The following is a 12,366-nucleotide window of genomic DNA, read 5'->3' as shown; positions in this document are numbered from 1 at the left end:
AGCCAGAGCACCTGCGCGAGCTGCCGCTGAGGTACCACCAACAGATCCAGCCAGAGTTCAGGCACCCGACACGCCTACAACCACTACTACTCCAGCCCTTCAGGAGACATTGGCACAGTTTATGAGTATGTACACCACACTGGCTCAGGCAGGGTTGCTTCCCCTTGCTGCAGCCACATCCCAGGCCGGGGGAGGGGCACAGACTCCCACCGACCACACTCCTGAGCAGCGAGTGCAGGTTGAGAAGGTCCCAGAGATCATTCCTGTATAGACTGCAGTACCAGTTCAGCCCGAGGATGGGGCAGCTGCTTCTGAGGATGAGCAACGGAGACTCGAGAGGTTCAAGAAGTATGATCCTCCGGTTTTCAGTGGACTAGCAACAGATGATGCCTTAGTATTTCTGGAGGATTGCCACCGTATTCTTCGCACTATGGGTATTACCGGATCGAGCGGGGTTTCTTTCACTACTTTCCAACTTTGGGGAGCCGCCTATAAGTGGTGGCGCACCTATGAGTTAGACAGTCCAGACTAGGCTGCTTCACTGACTTGGACCCAGTTCTCAGACATGTTTTTGAGAGAGTTCGTCCCTCAGAGCCTCAGGGATGTATGGCGTGCAGAGTTTGAGCATTTGTGCTAGGGAGCTATGACTATTTTAGAGTATGCTATCCGTTACACCAGATTGGCTAGGCATGTACCAGCCTTGGTTGCTACTGTCCGCGAGAGGGTTCGCCGGTTTATTGAGGGGCTTATTCCTCCCATCAAATCTAGCATGGCTCGTGAGTTGGAGATGGACATACCTTATCAGCAGGTGGTGAGAATTGCTAGGAGGATTGAGGGTATGCATGCTAGGGAGAGAGAGGAGAGGGAGGCCAAGAGGTCTCGTGAGTCGGGCCATTATTCTGGTGCCCGTACCCCAGCTGGAGGTCGTCATGGTAGGGGCTATATGAGTCGCCCCATTCATTCAACTCTTCCAGCATCCAGCAATGCTCCAACTCCTCCCAGATCTCAGGAGCCATATTATGCACCTCCGGTTTCTAGCGCGCCGCCTGCGCGGGGTGCTTTCAGAGGCTAGTCTAGCAGACCTGGCCCTAGCCAGTCACAGCCACCACGTCCTCCTAGAGCTTGTTTCGAGTGTGGTGACACATGCCACTTGGTGAGGGAGTGCCCTAGACTTAGGAGGGGTGCACCTCCACAAACTTCTCAGCCACAGCGTGCTCCGCAAAGTTCTCAGGCTATGGTTATAGCTCCAGTTGCTACCCCACCTACTCAGCCAGCTAGAGGTGGAGGTCAGGGAGGTAGAGGTCTCCCTAGAGGGGGAGGCAAGGCCAAATACTATTCCCTTCCTGCCCGTACCGAGGCTGTTGCCTCCGATTCCGTCATCATAGGTATTATACTGGTTTGTCACAGAGATGCATCGGTTCTATTCGATCCAGGCTCCACTTATTCTTACGTGTCTTCTTATTTTGCTCCGCATTTGGGTGTAGCCCGAGATTCGTTGAGTTCTCCTGTTTATGTATCTATTCCTATGGGAGATTCTATTGTTATGGACCGCGTTTATCTGTCGTGTTTGGTCACTATTCGTGGTTTTGAGACCAGAGCAGATCTATTGTTACTCAACATGGTTGATTTTGATATTATTCTGGTCATGGACTGGTTGTCGCCCCATTATGCTATTCTTGATTGTCACGCCAAGATCGTGACGCTGGCTATGCCAGGTATTCTGCGTGTTGAGTGGAGTGGTACTTTAGATCACACTCCCAGTAGAGTTATCTCTTTTCTTAAAGCTCAGCGTATGGTTGGAAAGGGGTATGCCGAATATTTAGTTTATGTGAGAGATGTCAGTATTGATACTCCTTCAGTAGATTCAGTTCCAGTAGTACGGGATTTTCCCGATGTGTTTCCAGCTGATCTTCCAGGCATGCCGCCTGATAGAGATATTGATTTTGGCATTGATCTGTTGCCGGGCACTCAGCCCATTTCTCTTCCCCCATATCATATGGCTCCTCCTGAGTTGAAGGAGTTGAAGGATTAGTTGCAAGAATTGCTTGATAAGGGCTTTATTCGGCCCAGTGTATCGACTTGGGGTGCTCCTGTCTTGTTTGTAAAGAAAAAGGATGGTTCTATGCGTATGTGTATTGATTATCGCCAGTTTAACAAAGTTACAGTTAAGAACCGTTATCCTTTGCCTCGTATCGATGATCTGTTTGACCAGCTTCAGGGCGCACGGGTGTTTTCTAATATTGATTTGCGCTCAGGTTACCATCAGTTGAAGATTCGAGAACCAGATATCTCGAATACTGCTTTCAGGACTCGGTATGGCCATTACGAGTTCCTTGTTATGTCATTTGGGCTGACCAATGCCCCAACAGCCTTTATGCATTTGATGTACAGTGTGTTCCGGCCATATCTTGACTCGTTTGTCATTGTTTTTATTGATGATATTCTGGTGTATTCCCGAAGTCAGGAAGATCATGAGCAGCACCTGGTAACTGTGCTTCAGACTTTAAGAGAGAAGAAGTTATATGCTAAGTTCTCGAAATGTGAGTTTTGGTTGGATTCAGTGGCATTCTTAGGCCACGTGATTTCGAGTAAAGGTATTCAAGTGGATCCGAAGAAGGTAGAGGCTGTGCAGAGTTGGCCCAGACCATCCTAAGCTACCGAGATCCGCAGTTTCCTTAGTTTGGCTGGCTACTACCGTCGTTTTGTGGAGGGGTTTTCATCAATTGCAACCCCTATGACCAGGTTGACCCAGAAGGGTGCTCCATTTCAGTGGACGGAGGAGTGTGATGAGAGCTTTCAGAAGCTCAAGACAACCTTGATCACAACCCCAATTTTGATACTGCCTAACCAACATGGTTGGGTAAGTACTAGAAAGTCATAAGATCGTCTACCACAAAGATGAGCTACCACCCGAGGGACTGAATCATAATCGAGCATTGCATATTAGGGTACAATTTGAAAAAAAGCTCATTGTCAGGGTCTTGGTTGATAGAGGTTCGAACTTAAATATTTGTCCATTGGATACTCTGAAAAGGTTGGACAAAGGTTTCCATGAGATACTGGTAGGAAACATGAACGTGAAGGCTTTCGATGGGTCCTAGAGGGCCATAATCGGGGAAATCAACCTTTTCTTGCAGATGGGGCCAACTTGGTTCGACGTTGAATTTCAGGTGCATGACATACCAGCCTCATATAATCTTCTGTTGGGCTGGCCATGGATCCATGTCGTTGGAGTCGTGCCTTCCACACTATATCAAGACGTGAAGTTTGAATGGAACCACCATGAGGTAATCATTCACAGAGATGTAAGTAATCCCATCTACACTAGTCAAACCCTCCCGGACATTGGACATAGAAGAAGACTATGAGGGGAAACCTATCATCACATCGAATGGGTCAATGACATTGAGAAGGATAAGTGGTGGAGTAACAAAATAGAAGCATACTAGCATGGTCTGGTTATGAAACTGACAAAAGATTGGGGAAGAACCTCCAAGGTATCACCAAACCAATACAGCTGAAAAATCATGGTACCACCTTTGGGCTGGGATACCAGTATACATGGCAAAAATATAATAATTGGTCGCCTCCATGGCGTGGACCATACTACCCTCTCGAGCAGCCAGTGCCACGTTTGGAACAAGCTTTCCACCAGGCTAACACAATATGGGTGACTGCAGAAAAAGAAACACTAGCTGGGTTGAGGAACTTGTTCTTGGAGGATGAGGACATGGACCACCTTGCCATAATTGAGGAGTAGGAGGAAGAAGGCCTCACTATAACTGTGGAGAAGGGAGATGTTCTCAGAAACTGGACCGCCACACCATCCCAAGCCTGCCGAGTCCCTGGGTAGCTTGGCAGAATCTACTTCTATAAGTCATTCTAGGCATTTAAGATTTCCCGTAATTTTGTTTCAAGTTTTACTTATTTCAAAATGAATGTTCGATTCATCGAGCCGTACTTTGTCTGGACAGTTTTTCAAATGCATTTGCTCTTTATTATTCACTATTATCTTTACATTTTTCCTTTCCACAATATTATTATTATTACTTTTCCTAATAAACCAGTGACTGTGATATGTAATGAGGCAATGCAACATGAGAATAGTGATTCAGAGGAAGAAAATGAGATACCCGAAGAAATTGTCAGGGAGGTTGAAAATTTTGAGAATAATCCTAAGTCCAATCTGGATGAGACCGAAGCAGTAAATTTGGGAGACGCCGAGACCGTCAAGGAGACCCGCATCAGCATTCACTTGTCACCAATAGAGAAGGAAGAGTACATTCGTTTCCTAAAAGAATATAAGGACATTTTCGCATGGTCATATGATGACATGACCGGTTTGAGCACTCCCATAGTGGCTCACAAGTTTCCTACTAATCCCATGTGTCCGCCAGTAAAAACGAAACTTAGGAAAGTTCAAACCAGTCATGAGCCTGAAAATCAAGGAAGAGGTTACCAAGCAGATCAAAGCCAAAGTTCTCAGGGTGGTTGAATATTTAACCATCTTAGCTAACATTGTACCAGTTTCGAAGAAGGACGGGAATATCAGAGTATGTGTTGACCATCGGGATTTAAACATAGCAAGTCCCAAGGACGACTTCCCGCTGCCGAATATACACATCGTGATCGATAATTGCGCCAAGCATGAACTCCAATCCTTTGTAGATTGCTTTGCGGGTTATTACTAGATTTGGATGGATGAAGAAGATGTAGAGAAGACAGCTTTCATCACACTATGGGGTGTGTACTGTTACAAGATGACGCCATTCGATCTGAAGAATGCTGGGGCCACTTACATGTAAGCCATGACAACCATCTTCCATGATATGATACACAAAGAAATAGAGGTGTATGTGGACGATGTCATTATCAAATCCAAGAATGCTGCAGATCACATAGTGGATCTGAGAAAGTTCTTTGACAAGCTAAGGAGGTACAATTTGAAAATGAACCCCGCAAAGTGTGCATTCGGGGTTCCCGTCGGAAAATTATTGGGATTCATCATCAGTCATCGAGGGATCGAGCTGGATCCATCTAAAGTCAAGGCTATTCAGGAATTACCACCACCTATGAGCAAAAAGGACGTGATGAGCTTCCTAGGATGTATCAACTACATCAGCCACTTCATAGCATAGTCCATAGTTATATGTGAGCCCATCTTTAAGATGCTAAGAAAAAATGCCGAAACAAGCTGGACCGAGGATTGTCAGAAAGCTTTTGACAAGATCAAGGAGTACCTATCCACACCACCAGTTCTGGTCCTGCCAGAACTAGGACGACTTTTGCTACTTTATATATCTGTATTAGATGGAGCCTTCAGATGTGTTTTGGGACAACATGATGAGACAGGAATAAAGGAGCAAGCCATATATTACTTGAGTAAGAAGTTCACACCTTATGAAGCATTATTTTCACTGCTTGAACGCACTTGCTGTGCTTTGACCTGGACAGCTTAGAAATTGAGGCATTAATTTTGTGCCTATACTACATACCTCATATCCAGGATGGATCCTCTGAAGTATATATTTCAGAAACCATGCCTACTAGGAAGCTGGCTAAATGGCAGATATTATTATCTGAGTTTGATATCATCTATGTAACTCATAAGGCGGTCAAAGGACAAGCATTGTTAGATCACCTTGCTGAAAATCTGGTGGGAGGAGCATACGAACCTTTTTCATAGGGGAAGACATTACCGAAGCATACGATGGTTGGAGGATGTTCTTTGATGGAGCCGCAAATTTTAAATTAGTGGGAATTGGAGCAGTTTTGGTATCAGAAACGGGTCAACATTATCCGGTATCTGCTAAACTCAGATTTCCCTGCACCAAAATCATGTTAGAGTATGAAGCCTGCATACTAGGGTTCAATATGGCAGTCGACATGGACATTTAGGAGTTGCTAGTGATAGGTGATTCAGATATGCTTGTGCACCAGGTACAAGGAGAGTGGGCCACCAAGAATTCCAAGATATTGCCGTATATGCACCATGTGCAGGAATTGAGAAAGAGGTTCACGAAGATAGAATTTCGACATGTGCTCAGAATTTAGAATGATTTGTCGATGCATTGGCCACCTTGTTATCTATGATACAATATCCATATAAGAATTATATTGATCCCATTCTGGTGAAGATCCATAATCAGCTGGCATATTGTGGTCATAGTGAAGAAGAAACAGATGGAAAGCCTTGGTTCCATGACATCAAGGAGTACTTATCAAAAGGAAAATACCCGGAGCATCAAATCACACTCAGAAACGCACACTCCGAAGATTTTCCAATCACTTCTTCCACCGCGGAGGATACTTGTACAGAAGAACTCCTGATTTGGGTTTTATAAGGTGTGTTGACGCGAAGGAAGCTTCTAAGCTACTTGAGGATGTACATGCCGGGACATGTGGCCCACACATGAATGGTTTCGTCTTGGCTAAGAAGATACTCAGAGCCGTTACTTTTGGATGACCATGGAGACAGATTGCATCCAGTATGTCCGCAAATGCTTTCAATGTCAAGTGCATGCCGATATGATAAAAGTACTGCCGAATGAGCTCAATGCAACAAGCTCACATTGGCCATTCGCCGTCGGGGGAATGGATGTTATTGGTCCAATTGAGCCCACTACTTCAAATGGACATAGGTTTATTTTGGTAGCCATTGATTATTTCACAAAATGGGTAGAAGCAGCATCTTACAAAGCTGTAACCAAGAAAGTCGTCGTAGATTTTGTCAAGGAATGTATTGTCTGCCGATTCGGAGTTCCCGAGTCCATTATTACTGACAATGCCGTCAATCGCATTAGTGATCTAATGAAAGGTATGTGTGAAGCTTTCAAATCAAGCACAAGAGTTACACAGCCTACAGACCTCAGATGAATGGAGTTGTAGAAGCCGCCAACAAAAACATTAAGAAGATACCAAGGAAAATGGTAGACAATGGCATGAGAAGTTACCCTTTGCTCTATTGGGGTACCGCACCACGATTCCCACATCAATCTGAGCAACTCCCTACATGTTGGTTTATGGTACCGAGGCTTTTATCCTAGCTGAGGTGGAGATTCCTTCTTTAAGAATCATATAGGAAGCTAAACTCGCGATGCAGAGTGGATAAGGAGTCGCTGTGAACAATTGGCCCTTATCGATGGAAAGAGGATGAACACAGTATGCGACAACCAACTTTATCAGAATAGAATGTCTGAAGCTTTCATCAAAAGGGTCAACCCAAGACAATTCGCACCAGGGCAGCTAGTATTGAAGAAAATCTTCCCGCATCAAGATGAAGCCAAAGAGAAATTCTCTCCCAATTGGAAAGGTCTGTACATGGTTCATAGGGTGTTGATAGGAGGAGCACTCATACTTGCATAAATGGACGGAGAAATCTGGCCAAAGCCAATAAATTTAGACTAAGTCAAGAGATACTATGCTTGGATATTTTACATTTCTTCATTTGATGTATTGAACTATGCTTGACCTGATTCCCATTCAATAGGGGATACGTAGGAAGCCTTATGGGTTCGGTCATATCATAATAAATTTTGATTTTCCCCAAGATCAAAAACTGGGGCATAATTTTGAGAAGGGTCCTCAAAATTCCGGAACAAATCCAGCCAATGGCAACAGGTGTCAGACGGTCAACAATCCGTTAAGCAAAACCGGGGTAGAATTTTGAGAAGGATTCTCAAAATTCTAAAAAAGACTCAGCAAGACTTATTATCTGCAACCAATCAAAAGATCATCCACCAAACTGGGGCAGAATTTTGAGAAAGACCCTCAAAATTCCAATATAAGAGAGCTGCAATACCTTTGAAATATGTTACGGACACTAGTTCATCAAATGTATCAATATATTTCTGAAACAACTCTATTTTTATCAGATTGCATATTTTTTCGAAAACTCTATTTCCATAACAGTCAGGTGTTACCCAGGGGAATTTGAAATGGCTTTCAGAATGGAGCAAATCAAGGCTGGCAGACGAAGCACGAACCAACCTCCCCTCATAAAACTTACAATCTCTCTTCGAACGCAGGCCCATTTGACGTAACGATAGCATTCACAAACATGTATACACAAAGAGATCACTATCAATCAGGCCATCAGACATCGAATATATCTCTAACTAAGACATATACTACTCTTATTTGCTATTTGCTCTCTGCATGAGGCTAATCCCTGCCTCCACATTTGCATGAGGCTAATCCCTGCCTCCATATTTGCATGAGGCTAATCCCTTCCTCCCTATTTGCATGAAGCTAATCCTTGCCTCCACATTTGCATGAGGCTAATCCCTGCCTCCCTATTTGTATGAGTCTAATCCTTAACTCCATGAGGCTAATCCCTGCCTCCCCATTTGAATGAGGCTAATTCTTGCCTCCATATTTGCATGAGGCTAATCCCTGCTTCCCTATTTGCATGAGTCTAATCCTTGACTCCATGGGGCTAATCCCTGCCTACACATTTGCATGAGGCTAATCAATGCCTCCCCATTTGCATGAGACTAATCCTTGCCTCCCCATTTGCATGAAGCTAATCCTTGCCTCCACATTTGCATGAGGCTAATCCCTGCCTCCCTATTTGCATGAGTTTAATCCTTAACTCCATGAGGCTAATCCCTGCCTCCCCATTTGCATGAGGCTAATCCTTGCCTCCATATTTACATGAGGCTAATCCCTGCTTCCCTATTTGCATGAGTCCAATCCTTGACTCCATGGGGCTAATCCTTGCCTCTCTATTTGTATCAGTCTAATCCTTGACTCCATGAGGCTAATCCCTGCCTCCACATTTGCAAGAGGCTAATCCTTGCCTCCCTATTTTCATGAGTCTAATCCTTGACTCCATGAGGCTAATCCCTGACTCCACATTTGTGTGAGGCTAATCTCTACTTCCCTATTTGCATGAGTCTAATCCTTGACTCTATGAGGCTAATCCCTGCCTCCCTACTTGCATGAGTCTAATCTCAGACTCCTTACTTGCATAAGGCTAATCCATGTCTCCCTATTTACATGAGGCTAATCCCTGCCTCCATATTTGCATGAGTCTAATCTCTGACTCCATACATACATGAGGCTAATCCTTGCCTCCCCCATTCGCATGGGACTAAGCATTGTCCCGTTTCGCACAAATTTTTCTCTATTTCTAGCACTATCTATTTGCTTTGCTATCGGGCTAAGCTCTGCCCTCCATTTCGCAAGACTAAGCCTTTTTTTGTTAACATCATTACTGCATATCATGGGCTGAAATATCGCCAATCTATTCGAAGACGTCATAGTCTAAAGGCATCATCCTCAAGCCGGAAGACACCATGCAATGTCTTGAGGATCTCTCAATGTGATGACCTAAAGGGTCATCACCGTAGTTCTTCCTTGTTCCACGCTTCCGAGGCCTTGAAAACCTCGCTTTTAGTTGCCTCAATTTGCGTGCGCAATTCAGGCGCATAGCCGGAAAGTTTTTATGTTAGAATATGTAAATTATGTGAAATATTTGATGGATTTTGATATTAATATGCATAATATTGACTTCGGTCAACATTTTGGATAAACGGACCCGGACCTGTGATTCGACGGTCGCGAGGGAAAATATAGGACTTGGGCATGTTCCCGGAATTAAATTTCGAGGTCCCAAGCCCCAGAAATGAAATTTTGTGTGAAATTGTTTTCTGAAATTATTTAAGGAAAATGAAGAAGAAAATTGATCAGAAAACTGTGGTATCGGGCTCGTATTTTGGTTCCGACGCCCGGTACGAGTCTTAAATATGTTTTAAGCACTATCTGTAAAGTTTGGCTAAAAACGGACGTCATATGACATGTTTCGGACTTAAAATGGGGAATTTGAGTTTTATGAAAGTTGAAAGAAAATCATGTGTTTTGAGGCTTGATTCTATGTATATGATGTTATTTTAGCGATTTGATCGCACAAATGAGACCGTAAGATGTCTTTAAGATCATATGTATGTTTGGTTTGGAGCCCCGAGGGTTCGGGTGAGTTTTGAGTGAGGCCCAGGAGGTCTTAGACATAAAAAAATGTAGGTTCAGGTGTTGCAGGCCCTGCGCGGCCGCGGCCGTTTCCGCACGATCCGCGCTGGCAGCCACGCGGCCGCTGTGCTTTTCTATGCGGTACGCGCAATGGAGGTTCAGAGGGTCAGTAGCCAGGTCGACCAGCGCGGCCGCGCACCAAATCAGTGCGGTCCGCGCTTGGTGTGTTCAGAGAGCCCACTTCTTCCCTCCCTCGGCGCGGCCGCGATACATTTTCGTGCGGTCCGCGCTAGCAGCCACGCGGCCGCGATGAATTTCTGTGCGGTCCGCGCCAGCCCCCAGCATATATATAAATTCGGGATTTTCAGTCATTTTATCCACTTTTCAAAAACCCAAAACCTAAGAGGCGATTTTCCAAACAACTTTTCTTCTCCAAAACGATTGGTAAGTGATTTCTAACTTAATTTCTTTATTCCTTGACATCTTTTAACATGATTTCAAATTCAAATCAAAGATTTTCATGGGGGAAATTGGGTGTTTTGGGTAGAACCTAGGTTTTCTACAAATTGAGAAGTTGGACCTCAATTTGAGGTCCGATTTCAAAACAAATCATATATTTGGATTCGTGGGAGAATGGGTAACCGGGTTTTGTCCGAACCTCGATTTTCGACCACGTGGGTCCGGGGGGGTGTTTTTGACCATTTTGGGAAAAACCTTGTAAAATTTATTTTTCATGCATGGGGAGTGATTCATTTAGTAATTATTAATGTGATTAAGTAACTTATGACTAGATTCGAGCGGATTGGTGGTGGAATCAAGAGGTAAAGCTATACTAGAAGCGTGAGTTGAGTTTGGAGCATTCGAGGTAAGTGTTTGTTCTAACTTTGGCTTGAGGGAATAGGATTAGGATGTTATTTGCTACTTGCTAATGTGGAGTACGGTGTATAGGCATGGTGACGGTTATCTATGCACCGGAGTCTAGCATGACCGTGAGTCTTAATTGCTTTTAATTCGAATAACAGGACACAATCTTCATGTTTATTTGATGAGTTTCATATAATGTGAACGGTTGAGGTAAAATTGTGATTGGTGTACTTTTGGAGCGTTTGCTCGAACATGAATGTGTTAGTTGAGGAAGAAGGGATTTAAAAAGAGAATGTGTTGTGATTACTCCCTTGCCGGGATGTGTAGACCGATATATATACTCTCTCATGTCGGGATATTTTGGGTTGTTAGTTGTACCCTTGCCGGGTTAGAGTGATATGTTGTTGATTTCCCCTAATGGGAATCTCCTTGCAAAATCAGATGTTTCGAATTATATTATGGGATCGTGTGGCACGCCGTCCACTTATTTATGATATTATGGGATCGTGTGGCACGCCGTCCACTTTTATATGATATTATAGGATCGTGTGGCACGCCGTCCACTTATATATTATATTATGGGATCGTATGGCATGCCGTCCACTTATATATGGTATTATGGGATCGTGTGGCACGCCGTCCACTTATATATGATATTATGGGATCGTGTGGCACGCCGTCCACTTTTATTTGATATTATGGGATCGTGTGGCACGTCGTCCACTTATATATGATATTATGGGATCGTGTGGCACGCCGTCCACTTATATATAATATTATAGGATCGTGTGGCATGCCGTCCACTTATATATGATATTATGGGATCGTGTGGCACGCCGTCCACTATATATATATATATCATGGGAACCGGAGTTTCTTCTGTTTATTTCCGATATTTCATTTTTCTCTATTACTCCCCGATAGCATGTCCCCTCCTAGCTTTACTTTGTATTATCTTGTTATTGTTTTCTTGCACTTGTATATATATCTGTACAGGTTAATTGTGGTAGGTCCTGTTTAGCCTCGTCACTACTTCGCCGGGGTTAGGCCAGAAACTTACCAGCACATGGGGTCGGTTGTGCTAATGCTACACTCTATGCATTTTTGTGCACAGATCAGGGAGTAGCTTACGGACCACAGCAGTAGGACTTCTGGGAGCTATTTTCAGTCCAGGAACTCTTGAGGTAGCCTAGCTGGCGTTCGCAGGCCGAAGCCCCTTTCCATGTTTTTCGTTTGTTCATCTTATATCCGACAAACATGATGTATTTCCTTTCAGACATTGTTGTTGTATTCTGTAGTAGTCCGTGAGCTAGTGACACCAGACCTTGGGTATTGATGAGTATTAAACTTCCGCACTTTTGGTTTTCAGTTGCTTTAGATTTAAAGTCTTCCGCTTAAATTTTGTCTCATTTATTATATTGTTTGAAAGAAAGCAGAAAAGGTGTTTTAAATATTTGGCTTGCCTAGCTCCGATAGTAGGCGCCATCATGACACCCGATGGTGGGAAATCCGGGTCTTGACAAGTTGGTATCA

This window comes from Nicotiana sylvestris, chromosome 8 (assembly GCF_000393655.2).
Source record: "Nicotiana sylvestris chromosome 8, ASM39365v2, whole genome shotgun sequence".
Classification (NCBI taxonomy): domain Eukaryota; kingdom Viridiplantae; phylum Streptophyta; class Magnoliopsida; order Solanales; family Solanaceae; genus Nicotiana; species Nicotiana sylvestris.
This window is presented reverse-complemented; position numbering follows the sequence as displayed.